General features: G+C 37.8%; 1 pseudogene; it reads left to right on the plus strand.

Moving 5' to 3' along the window:
- Window positions 1–14,202, plus strand: part of LOC127429593 (zinc finger protein neuro-d4-like) — an 85,813-nt pseudogene that overhangs the window by 17,462 nt on the left and 54,149 nt on the right.

Genomic DNA, 14,202 nt, shown 5'->3' on the forward strand with positions numbered 1-14,202 from the left:
TGGGCTTCCATACCACCTCAGCAGTGCCACAAACTGATCACCTCCATGCCACGCCGAATTGAGGCAGTAATAAAGCAAAAGGAGCCCCTACCAAGTATTGAGTACATATAGAGTAAATGAACATACTTTCCAGAAGGCCAGCAATTCACTAAAAATGTTTTTTTTATTGGTCTTATGATGTATTCTAATTTTTTGAGATAGTGAATTGGTGGGTTTTTGTTAAATGTGAGCCAAAATCATCACAATTAAAAGAACCAAAGACTTAAACTACTTCAGTCTGTGTGCATTGAATTTATTTAATACACGAGTTTCACAATTTGAGTTGAATTACTGAAATAAATGAACTTTTCCACGACATTCTAATTTATTGAGATGCACCTGTATATATATATATATATACATATATATATACATGTATATATAAACATTTTTGCATTCAGGGCAGCTCTTGTCTAGCAGTAGGCAGTAGGATTCGTTCCTCTGGACATCACAGTGCCGGATTGGTGTTCTTGAAGCAGATACCGAAATTCAGTCCACTGGAGCTGCATGTCATGGACCATGCATGGTCTGCTGGTCTTACGGGCTAATAAAAAAAAAAAAATAAGAAAAAACTTCTACGTCCTCAATTTTTTTGCCATTATGCTCTATTTCCCACAAGATGCAAGCTTCCCCACCTCTCTATCTACTAGACCTATCATTAGTTCACATTTCCTCCTTTCTGAGCAGTTCCAGTTTCACATTCAATCTCCCACCCCCTTGGGCCACCTCATTTCACATGCGCATCATTCATCAAGGCCACTTCATCTCTTGCCTCACACTAGCATTTCGTCAATACACTCTGACAATGTATCTATTGTGTACCGCTGCTGATCGTACCTCAGTTTGATCCCTGTGGCTTATCACTGGAACAGTTTCCCCCTTTTCCATAACAATACCCTGAAACCTCCCTTTTCATGCATGCACACCCTCCGAAGGTCCTGAGGCAACCGAATAGGATCATGATTTGGAGGGAAATGGCCAGACAAAATTTTTACTCACGCCAGCTTCATCCGCATCTTCGGAATCACCCCATCGTCATCGCCAGCGCATTATGGGGTCCCCCACTGGCACGCAAACGTATCATCATTTTGAGACTCAACTACTGCCGTCGTATCAAGGCTGTCCTCCTTTAGGCTCCTTAGCCCCTACTGATACACTTGACATGGCAGAGTTCCAACTGAACCCCATTCCTCAGTCAAGCACATTCACAGGTTTTCAATTCATCGTTACTCTCTATCTCGTTCAGGAGTTCCATTGACATGTCCATTCGCCAGCATACCACTTATTCTCTGCCCCTTTCGAACACCTTTCGAACCTTCTGCCGGTATATGCCCCTCATTCCTCCCCTTAGATTCTGCTTAAACTCATGCAGAAAGGACTCGCCCAGCCCATGCTCATTTCACCTCTTTTCTCTAACACTCCTAAACTTACCACCTGGGATGCGGTTGTAGCTTAACTTTATCTATAACCTCCAGCTCCTCCTGCCCGATACCACCCCCCCCCCGCCCCAGCATATTTGGAAAACTAGTTCACAATTCGCATCTGATCCCTCAAATATTGCAGCCCCTCCCCTAGTCCCCTAGAGGCACTCTATCAGAATTGGTGCGGCCACAACAGCTGCTCATGGCTGACTACCAGGACCCACAATCAGATGCTCGGGCACTGGTCTTCCTCATCCTCCAGAAATATACTTGACCCAACCCTCTTGACCCATCATTACACATGTTCAAGCCTCCTCAGCCATAAGTTTTCATACCTATCTGGTGGTGGTTGGTGGCTCTCTCTCATCACATCTTTCCTTACACAATGATTCAATTCAAGCACATACATCGTTTCACAAGGATAACGCATAACTATGTCTACCCTCCTCACCAGGGCTTCCATAATCTCAAGCAAGGTTTCGTTTGCATAGGTACTGCACAAGCCAGCTCACCCTCACCGGAAAGCTCACACCATCATGGGACATCTTTCAACAAGGGTATCGCACGACAACATCGCCATTATCATATGGCTTTAGGCATGCTGTTCACCTTTGGCAAAGATAACCATTAAATAACGTCTGCCCTCGTGAGGGCTCGAGCCTCATGGGATATCTTTTAACGAAGGGTATTGCATGCAACGTCGCCATTATCGAATGGCTTTACGCATGTTGTTAACCTTTCGGCAAAGATAACCATCAAACAATGTCCTCCCTCATCAAAGGGTTCATAATCAAATGTTTTCTTGCAATGAAAGGTATTGCACGCAACGTTGCCATTATCGTATGGCTTTATGCTACGTTGTTCATCTTTCGGCAAAGATATCTCAAACAACGCTGCCCTTGTCGGAGGGTTCATAATCAAATGTTGTTTTCTTTCAACGAAGGATATTGCACGCAATGTTGCCATTATTGTATGGCCTCATACCACGTTGTTAATCTTTGGCAAAAATTCTGCACAACCAGGGGCTCCTTGATGGAGGGCCCAAAATTGCACTCAAGGACAAGGACAAAATCAAACTCAAGGAGAAAAAAAAACCCTCTATCATAAAAGCATCCGTAAACGTAAGCACGGCTTTTCCTACTGCAAAGGTGTTGCACAACCATGCCAGGGATACAGAATTTTTCATGCCAAGTGTCAATTCTAGATCTTCACATCTCCTTTTTCTCTTCTCTAGATTGAACACCAAACACAAGACCTGGTTCGTAACCTGAGTGGATCTTCTCTTTTGGGGGTAGTATTTTATTTCTCTCTTTTGGGGTAGGCTCCTCGCCCCTGCCTCCTATCTCCGGCAGGATATGACGGTTCCGAGTACAACTTCTTCGGACCGCCAGACAGGGCTTACGCCAAAGAGATACATTACATTTCTGTTTTATATTCATCAAATAAATGTCATCTTGAATTTCACTCAAAACTGCGAGTCTTGCTGATAGAAATACCATTGTTTGGACATTTACGATGGGAATACTGTAGTATTCTTGGAATATCTTGGAATACAATTGTAATTACCATGGAATTTGACTATGGTTATCATTCATTACCATGATACTACTGCCACAGAATTTTTTGTAAGGGAAGCTCCACTAACACAAAAAGTACCATGGTAGATTGTACTAACAATTTCTTTTCTTTTTTGATCAAAATGCATGGCAAGCAGGGCCGTAGCAAGGTAATCTAAGCCCCCTGGCTGTATCTTGCTCTGGGACCCTTTCCTATTAAAAAATACAGTTTAGAATTTGTTGTGGGCCCCCCTGGACCTTTGGGCCCCTAGAATCGTTACCACCTTTCACCTCACTAGCTATGGCCCTGATGGCAAGTACCATATAAATACCATGTTATACCATATGAATATGGTATTTATACGTTATTCATATTTCACCTTGTTTAAAGATGGCATATTCAAATTAGTAGATACACTCTTAAAAATTAAGAAATACATTATCAATGTATTAGTTGCTGTTTTCTGAAAATCCAAGAGTTTCCATAAATGTTATTATCCTATCTTTTAGTTTCTAAATGTAGGCTATATTGCAGATGATCAAGCATTTTCACCATTTCCAACCAAAAAAATGCTTTTGGCTAAGGTTAGTTCATTATGTTATTTTACTATTGATAAAATGTTACAGTATTCGAAGTGAGCTCTCTACCTGTAGTTCATATGGTAACTGTTTTTTAACTGACACAAGGCAGCCTCTAGAGGGAGCTCTCTGTTTCTTTTCTAAAGGAAAACTGCTAATTGAGACTAATTGGCATTGCATGCGGAGCTGTTTGGTGGTGTAGTGTGCATAATGAGGAAACCACAAATTAGTTTTAAGACAGTTTTGGACACCGTCTCCTCTGCCTCCTCGCTTCTTTAAATTAAATAGGCTACAGAAGAAGAGCTAAATCTGGAGGTTGCTCTATTTTTGAGAGTCACAGTCGAGCTTTGCACAAGAGTGACAGTGTGGATGCTTGAAGCTATTTGCTCCTCTCGAATCAATTTTTTCTTTTTTTCTTTGGTTTGGGGAAAAGGCAGCTGCATTTCCTTTCTTTAGCAAGGGTGTTTTTGTGTTGGTCGGGTTTTCTTTGTAAAAATTGTGTGTGAGAGTGGTTATTACATGTATGCATTAATATTTTAACATGCACACAGTACATTATCAATGTTGAACACATTTTATTGCAGGATTTTGCATGTTGTCAATTCTCCTGGAAGGCTTTAGCTGCAAAGAAAGGACCCTTAAGTGCCAGAAATAGCTCTCAGAAAGTAAATTATCATTTGGACAGTCTTCTTTCATTAGACTTTGCACAAAGCCACCTTGAAATATGCTGCCAATATAACAACACTTGTGTGCTCTGTGATTTTGAATTATGGGGTGCACCAAACTCAAATGTAATGAAAACACAAGAGTAATCACCTCGGATATGTTTGATTAGATATGTGCTACATTTGTTGGCGATGCTGACAAATTGAAGTCTGGCCTTAAAGGTGTCTTCCAAACTCTTAACAATAAAAAATACACTGAAAAAAGTGGTAACCTGCTATTATTATATCAAGGATTTGTTTCTACTTACAAAAATGACTTTTGTTGCTGTAACCTAATTTGTCAGGTTGATTTAGTTGGACAAATTAACATTTTTGACTTGCATTAATGCAGTTATTTAAATGTTACAGCATTAAGCACATTTTTATGTTTTTTTTTTTTTTGAAGGTCGACCGATAGTGGATTTGCCGATACCAATAACTAAGGTGGCGAAAAAAGCAGATAACCGATTAATCGGCCGATAGTTTTTAAAATCGATATTTTGAATGTTAAACATTTTTCTTAGTCTTTCCTTACTATGATGGGCACAGAGTTTAAAATTAACAAAATCCCAGATGCACTTTATTGTGCAACCAAAATCCCAATGATAACAAGACAATATGAAGATTTTGTGCAAGACACAAGACTTTTAACTATAACCTCCTGAGACCCCTGTGTGACTGCTGTGTGCATGTTCAATTTCCCTTTTTTATTTGTAACTAGCAGGACCTAATAAACAAGAAACATATAAATAATAATAATAATTTCTAGAACAAATAATTTTCATAAAAATTGATGTCCACATATGTGGACAGTGGGACTAAGTTGTGAAATTAAGTAATACCAAGCTATAGAAAGACAGATTTTTTTTCATCAAATAGTTTATTATGTGTCCAGGAGTGTTGGTTAATGTTTTTGAGATGTTATAGACATTACAGATGATTTTATATAAAGCTGAATTAATAATTCTTATTAAAAGTAATTGCCAGCATCATCAAATCACTGCCAACCATGTTCAAATAAAATTATACATTATATAATTCTGAATCTATGTTCTGATTATTATCATTGTCCCATGTCTGCCAAACATGTTGAGCAGCCCAAACATCATCTGCAGCCTGAAACCGAACTTTTGGTCGGATTTTAGAAGTGAATGCACTTAACTGAATAGAAAGCTATAGGATGCACCCTTGCTCCCTTGTTCCCTATTTAGTGAATGACTTAACCTCCAGTGTGCTATCTGTCTGCACTGGTCTCAGAACAGTTAGAAATGTACCTTATTTTCATCCTAACTCCATATAAAATTTTTCAGCTTTTGCATGAATACGTTTATTCTCAATGTGAAAATGCACAGTAAATATAAAGGAATGCATCTACTAATGTTAATGAATAGAACCATATTATACAGTGATAACAAAATAAAACAATAACAAAATGTATATAAAATGAAGCTAATTGACCCACAGATGTTGAAAAATATTCAAAATAACATATTTTTTCAATTTTTGAGGGAACATGGTACTAATTTCAACATATGTGGACATCATGCTTATCAGTACGCTGATGCGTGAAAAATGAACTGATTTTTTAAAACCGCATATCAAACGAAACTAGAGATGATACTTTTTACAACCAAATATGTTTCAGTCAAAAAACTTAAAGGGGTTTCTTACCAGAGGGACTTTTGTTGGAAATTTAACCCTTAAATGACAGTTTAGAGTCTTGCAAACAGTATTCAGCCGGTTTTAATTCATTTAAATTATGTGTTGCGTATAGCGAAGCCAAAATACAGGAATACCCAAATTATTTTGACTCTTATTTTGAAATTACAGAATGCTCTATATTCTGTTACCAGTATTTCTAACAGTAGAATCCACCAGTGCCGGCCACAGAGAAACACAGAGGAACTATCTGCAACTACTGGTAACTGATAGTTCCAAAAAGTATCAGCAGCTATCAGGACCAATTAATCAGTGAAACCGATGTATCAGTCTACCTCTAGTTTCTATAGTCTAAGTAATATGGTTTGCAATAACATAAGGGTGAGTAGCCTAAATGATGACAGAATTTTCACTTTTCAGATGACTGTCCCTTTCAGTTGCAGAGAAAACTCTTGATCAAGTGCATTAGAGTTCTCTGAGTTTGGCCTACTTTCAAAGTATATTCCATATGGCTGGCTTTCCCTCGTCTTCCAGCAAGACACATTTCACAGCTTTTTCAAGGCCACCGCCACAGCATAACATAATGAGATTGCATTAAAAAAAGGCAAACAAACTGAGAGCGGCCATTTTCTACAGCTGTCAACTTATTACTGAAAGCCAGACTTGTTCCTCTTGCAGCACACACAGAATTGAGGTGATGGAATGGAGAATGGGGCTTGATGGCTCTGTGCTCAGACTATAAAGAGACAGAGGGGGGAGGGGGCATTTTGGATGAACCTCAGGTGTGAGTTGCTTTGCATTTGTGTCTTATTCACAATCCATTAGCATTTTAAGGCTTTCAAGTCCACGCCTAAGTCCGCAATACAGTTACTTTTACTTTCAGTTATTTGAAAAGACTTGTGTGCAGTCTATCTGTTTGTGTGTGTGTCTCAAATGCTTCTTTAAACAAATAAATATGTGCACATTGTGCCTTTGCAAGATAGTAGCTGGTACCCTTACAAAGTGGTTCAATGACTGTACCATGGTGCAGTAATGATATAAGATGGTAATATTATGATATACCATGGTATTGAGTGACTGTAATATTCATGTACCATGTTTAAAAAAGAAGAAAAAAAAATACCATGGTACATAGATGCCCAAAAAACATGGTATATCCATGATACCAAAAACATGGCTGTACCATAGTACTATTTTTATGATTTTGTTAGTGTGTAAAACTGAAATTCCTGCTGAAAAAACAACCATCTTAAACCATCCTAAGCTGGTTTGCTGGTCTAAAGATGGTCAAGCTGGTCTCCAAGCCTGGCCAAGCTGGTCCTCAACTTGTTTGCTGGCCTGCCAGATGATCTCCCAGCCTGACCAGCTGACATGTGAAAACCTTTCTAAAACCTAGCCTGGCCAGACATATTAGGCTGGTTTAAACTTGTCTTGTCAGCAGGGACCACATTGAAACTGATGTCCACATTTCTCTTCTGCTCAGCTCTCATTGGTCAGTTAGATCGGAGTGAGATCATAACATTCAGTTTCAACAATATCTGAAGGCTAAAATCAAATTCACATATACAGTTGCATACACACAGATCTGACCTTTCACTCCCTCTAAGCACACAAAGAGGTGCCCTTCCTCATGGTACACTGGCATGCACACTTTCCCCCATGGATACCATTCCTTGCCAGCTCTCCAAGCACACAAGCCAAACACTGGTTGGTTGCTTCAGGCTTTTGCTTCATCTTATTGATTTTTCTTATATTAGCCAACCTCACCCATTTCTCCACTCTGTCAGCTCTCCTCCAAGATACCTAATATGTTTTTTTTTAGCCTTCTTACAGCTTGAATACAAAGACATAATGCATTTCTCTGTAATGTAGTTAAAGATGCAATGAGTAGCGTTTTCTGTTTTCTCATTTCTATACCTGAAACTGTTTTTCGGTGTCAGCTGTAAAACTGCAGCATACTGCTGCCTCATGCTGATAATGTTGCAAGTCAGAAAACACATTCAAGGTATACAGATACTAAATTCAGATCCTCTAAAAGGGATAGTTTTCTCAAAAATGAAAATTCAGTCATAATTTACTCACCCCTTAATGTTGCTCCACAGCTGTATGACTTTCTTTTTAATACATATTGCGGCCCATCTTTTCAGTGGATAGTGCCTCACTTTAAGGACCCGAAAGTATCATAAAAGCATGCAAGTCCATCATAGTCCAAGGCTTCTGATAGCATGCAATAGGAAAGTAATTTTCCAGTGAAAATCTTGACATCTGTTGAGTCTTCATGAGTGTAACAGTTGCCAATATTTGTACTGAAAAAATTACTTGCATTTTGAGTTGTATCTCACAAAACTTATCAGAAGACTTAAAATACGATGCACGAGTTTCATCATAGATCTCAGCACTGTCTGTGCTGCTTGGCCGATTAATAGAAGTCTCTGTGTCATTTCCTAAATCCACTAAAAGCAAAAAAAACATTCTGATCCAAGTTATTTAAAAAATTTAGTTCATTTCATTTGAGCATTTTCTAATTTCCAATCATTAATTTGTGTTATGCATATACTGTATAAGGGCATAATATTTGTCATAGGCAATCCTGTTCTTAAAAAATTTCCATCGGCCATTGAAAAACCCATATCGGTTGACCTCTTTTTCTGTAGTTCTTGGCATGGCATTTTGAAGTTAATGTTTGGTGATTTTTCTGTCAATTTATCATGATTTTTATGGAAACTTTTATGATTTCTGTTATAGTGGTCACCATTTTTCCATAACCTTATACTGTATATTGCCTGGATATCAGCCTGGAATCATATTTTTTGCATTCACTTATGTCTTTCTTTGTCTCTTTCATTTCTTCCCAGGCAATCAAGTGGAACCGTCATAAAGAACAGGTATGCTTATTAAACTCCATACAGGGATCCCCCTACTCCTCACTGGTGCATAGTCATACCCAGATCACTTAGTGTTTGGCTAGAACCTCCTGCCTGGGATTTTGAGGCAACATACACTTACTTGAGGTAACATTAATTACAGAAACATACTCAGTGCAAGAACGCAAACACACATGCGAAAGCTTGGCCAACTACATTGAAAAAAATTTGGAGTGGGGTTTACTTAAAAAACAACAACCTAGGAAACAATTTCCTTGCAGAAATTGCTAGTAAACTTAACAGATCATATTTTCAAATCAAGGATACACACAATTTTTGATGGCTTTAATTAGAAATTCTCAAGTAAAGTTTACTTTGTTAATTTTACTCACTCTTTGCTTGTACAGTTTACTTAAACAATGTAGATCTGAATTAAGGCAGGCTTTTAAATGCGTACTAGCATTTCAATGTGTTTTTTTAAATGTACTTGTTGTGTACCACATGACACACAGAAGCCTTCCACAAGGAACCTTAATGCATGCTATGTAGTCTATTAGACAGCATCACCTTGCTTTAAGAAACAAGACCTAGAGGTGCGCATGCAGACCCAAACACTTGATGCACAAAACACGATGACAATAACAATTGTTATGATCATGAATGGATAATTTAGAGTAGAAAATTAACTTAAGACTTCACAAAACAAGAAGCAGTGTTTCCCACAGGATTTTGTGAGACTGTGGTGGATGGACTTCAGACCCTAAAGAGGGGTCCAGGTGCATGCTCTCCCGGAAGAACATTTTGTAGATTTCAAAGTTAAATGTATCAATCTGGTGCACTTTGAGAGCAAAATTAAGAGGCTAGATCTATGAAGAACTTGTAAAAAAAAATTGTGCTCTTGTAGTAATTGAATCATAAACACATTGGTTGTATAGATATGAATGGTGATGATTACCAGATCACCAGAGCCACTGGTAATAACGTTAATGTTTGATAATTAGCTAACGTTAGCTAGCTAGATATAACGTTACATATGTTATACATTGTTTTTTTACGACAAGCAGCCGGATATGTCAGTCGACATAAGTGAGGAGAATGACAGCTAACATCGTTAGCTAACGTTAACATTACCTAACTTAGCTAACGTTAGATTAGCGTTAATTATCAATGATAACTTCTGCAGTAACGTTATCTGTTTGCTGTCGTATATTGATAATGATAAAATTGTGTTTGGACTATTGGATAACTGCAGTGGATTCTGCAACGTTAGTTAACGTTACTTACCTCAAACGATGTTGTGTCCTTAAAATGCCTTGGCGTCTCGGATGCAGCCAGGTGGTTCCAGTGCGTGTGTGAGCATGCGTGCGTACTGCAAACAGTGAAACCATGCAAGCTCATTAATTATTCAAGTCCAGTGCATGCTGGGAACACCAGCTTATTTACCTGTGAAATTTATAAAAATCAGCAAATAAATATGACAAGGTTGATATAGGACTGATACTTGATGACGCATTGTAAAGTTAACAAACAATCATCTTCTTTTTTTTTTTTTTTCTCCCTTTTTCTCCCCAATTTGGAATGTCCAACTGCCAATGCACTCTAAATCCTCATGGTGGTGTAGTGACTTGCCTCAATCTGGGTGGTGGAGGATGAATCTCAGTTGCCTCTGTGTCTGAGACTGTCAATCCGTGCATCTTATCATGTGGCTTGTTGAGCGTGCTACCGCAGAGACATAGCGTGACATCCACGCACAACTCGCCACGCGCCCCACCAAGAGCAAACCACATTATAACGACCAAGAGGAGGTTACCCCATGTGAATCTACCCTCCCTAGCAACCGGGCCAATTTGGTTGCTTAGGAGACCTGGCTGGAATCACTCAGCATGACCTGGATTCGAACTTGTGACTCCAGGGGTGGTAGTCAGCATCAGTACTCGCTGAGCTACCCAGGCCCCCTGTTAACAAACAATCATAAAATATATTTACCTGTAAGCTAGAGTATTAATTTTCACATGTTTGAATTGAGTTCAAATGCAGAATTTACTTAATATTTTCAAGTTTACGCTTGAACTAACTAACTCAATATAGAAAGTACTAAATATTTTCTGCTATATTTACTTCACCACAAAATATTGTTTTTCAGTCTAGATATAAACATGTCAACAGTTTAAATATCTTACTCCGCAAGATCAGCCAAACTGTTTCTTTGCCATTACAGTTATCGACCTGAAAGAGAAAACTGACCGTAAAAAAGGACTAATGCCTGCTACAGCACCCCTTGTGGCAATGCGAAGTACAGTATGCAGTGTGCACTTGCATTGTGTTATGAATGCAAAGACACTGAAAATCAAGCTCGCATAGCTAGAAGCATTTGCATTCACGTACTTGCTTAGAGTATGTTTTGGGGATTAAAGTTTGCTTTTTTATTGTGCTCATTGGATTTTTACACTTTACATGAAAACAAGCACCGCCATGAAATTCTTGAGGGAGATGCTGTTTAATGCCCGACTCTCTTGAACTTTCATTGAACAATCTGTTGGATCCCCAGCACATTGTTCAATGAAGAGATGACCAATACAAAGTATTCTGTTTAAAACAAAGTCTGATCAGAAACCCTTTCAGAAATGACAGATAACAGAGACTTCTTCAAACATCATGTGAACAGTTTTTTTTTTTCTCTCAATCACAGTTTGCTCATGTAAACACAGAGACTCCAAATTTGTTGTTTCTCACACACTGATCTTTAGATATTTCTGGTTCATTGTGTAGCACTGACTGCAGGCTGAGTATCTGCTGAGTGTAGAGGTGTTTTAATGGAGCCTGCAGCACTTCACCACAGGACTTAATATTTCCCCTCTGGTGCACCTGAGCATATGACATTCCATGCTCTGTAATTTACTCCCCCTTCAAACTTAAATGTTTTTCAGCACACATATTGAGGATGGATTCCAACCAATACTGAAATAGCAGTTTGTAACGCCCCCTTGTAGATTGCATTTCCTTGTTTTATTCAAATATGGACCAAATTGGACAGAAAGTGATGTGTGATAAACAAATTTGTGACAGAATTATTATTTGGTCTGGTTTTGGTTTGGTCACCACAGTTTTGTTTGGAAATGAGGGTTATTTATTTCAGAGAGCCTGAGTTGTTAGTGTTGAGCCACTGGGCTTCATTGCCCTGCAGTGGGAAATGGATGAGTTCACCAATCACAATGGGTTTACAATTACATCATCAACATCACCTCAAGCCTCTGTCCATTTGTTATCCAGGCTTGTTTCAGGGATGCAGTCATTGTTGCATGATGCAATTTTTCCCCATTCCTCACTCTTGCTTACAGACCCAGTGGTTTTGATTACAGCGAAAGAAACGATTGTCACATCTGCTGAAACCAATCTGACTATATCCCAAAGCTCTCTTCTGTTTCACTGGTCTCCTTTCCCCTTAGTGGTATCACCAATAGTTAGATTGGGCTAATTTTTACAATAGCTTATACTCTAATTTCCTCTGAAACTATCAAAATGAAATCAAAATCATAGTGCATAGAAAGAAAATTGCAGTTATTTATGTAGCCTGTTGCATGATTTGCACAAATAAAGAAAAGAAAGAAGAAAAGCAATTGAGGGAAAGCAAGGCTGAAGAGAGTATTGTCAAGACTCTTTAAGCATCTCCTATTTCTGCTCTTTTGATCTTTCCTTGTATTAACAATGGGAAAAAAGCTCAGTTTGAACTTCAAAGCTGAATAAACTTGATCTGAATCAAAAATATTTACACTTAATTTGGTAGCAATGTATTTATTTAGTTAGTTAGTTAGTTAGTTAGTACTTTAAAATAAGGTTTTATTCATTGACAGTAGTTAACAAACTAACAATAAAAAATATTTTCTACAGAATGTATTAATCTTGGTTATGTTAATTTATGAAAATACAATAGTTCATTGTTTGTTCATAACAGTTTATAGCGCATTGACTAATATTTACATATACAACTTTTAAATAAAAAAAAATTACTATATATTAGTAGCCTATACTGTATGTCAAAATTAACATTAACCAAGATTAATAAGTGCTTTAAAAGTATTGTTCATTGTTTTATATTAACTAATTTATTGAAGTAATGTTAACAAATACAACCTTATTGTAAAGTGTTGCCATATACTGTATTAACTATAAAAACTCACTAAGCACTTTATTAGGAACACAACAGTCTTAATAAAGTGCCCGACGTGCAGGGTTTTCTGTTGTTGTAGCCCATCCCCCTCAAGGTTCGACTTGTTGTGCATTCTGAGATGCTATTCTTCTAAATACAATTGTACAGAGTGGTTATCTGAGTTACCGTAGCCTTTCTGTCAACTCAAACCAGTCTGGCCATTCTCTGTTGACCTCTCTCATCAACAAGGCATTTTCGTCCACAGAACTGCCTCTCACTGTATGTTTTTTGTTTTTGGCACCATTTGGAGTAAATTCTAGAGACTGTTGCATATGAAAATCCCAGGCGATCAGCAGTTACAGAAATACTCAAACCAGCCCATCTGGCACCAATAATCATGCCACGATCGAAAACATTTAGATCACATTTTTGTCCCCATTCTGATGGTTAATGTGAACATTAACTGTAGCTCCTGACCCGTATCTGCTTGATTTTATGCATTGTACTGCTTCCACAAGATTGGCTGATTAGATAATCGCATGAATAAGTAGGGGTACAGGTGTACCTAATAAAGTGCTTTGTGAGTGTAAATGTAAAACCTAATTACACGACTCACTGGAGTTTTTTTTTTTTTTTTTTCTGAGGCAAAGTGTGGAATTCTGGGGTCAAATATTTCTGTAAAAAAACGCTGTTTTTTTTCTTCTTTTGACATAATAAAATAAATTCAGCTCAAATCAATTTCATGTCATGTCCATTTCTTTATTTCTTTATTCGGTAAATAGTCATAAGCCGGATAATGTACAGTAATGTAAAGATACAAGATCCTGATCACCCTGTCAGGGTTTATTTTGCAATAATAACAGGTTGACTGTACATTATCCAATTCCATTACTTATTATTCCCTTACTTAAATTATAGAATGTGTACTAGATCATTAGTTAATACATCCACATACTTAAAAATATGACAGATAAAAAACCACATATTTAATATCTGAATGTAAATAAACTACTGATCTGTTAAGCATTACACAATATTTGCTAATGACTTAGTGATGAGAATTATATAAAGTGTCATCCTAATCTTAAAAGAGTTTTAAATATACAGCAGTTTGCTGAGCAGGGTATCTCACTGCAGTCTCAGCAGTAAAACCACTGTTCAGTACCTTTGTCCTGCCAGTTTTAAGCATGCAAACATGCTCCTGAGGACAGAACGGTTGACTCTGCTTTTTTC

Source organism: Myxocyprinus asiaticus, chromosome 39, assembly GCF_019703515.2.
Source record: "Myxocyprinus asiaticus isolate MX2 ecotype Aquarium Trade chromosome 39, UBuf_Myxa_2, whole genome shotgun sequence".
Lineage (NCBI taxonomy): Eukaryota > Metazoa > Chordata > Actinopteri > Cypriniformes > Catostomidae > Myxocyprinus > Myxocyprinus asiaticus.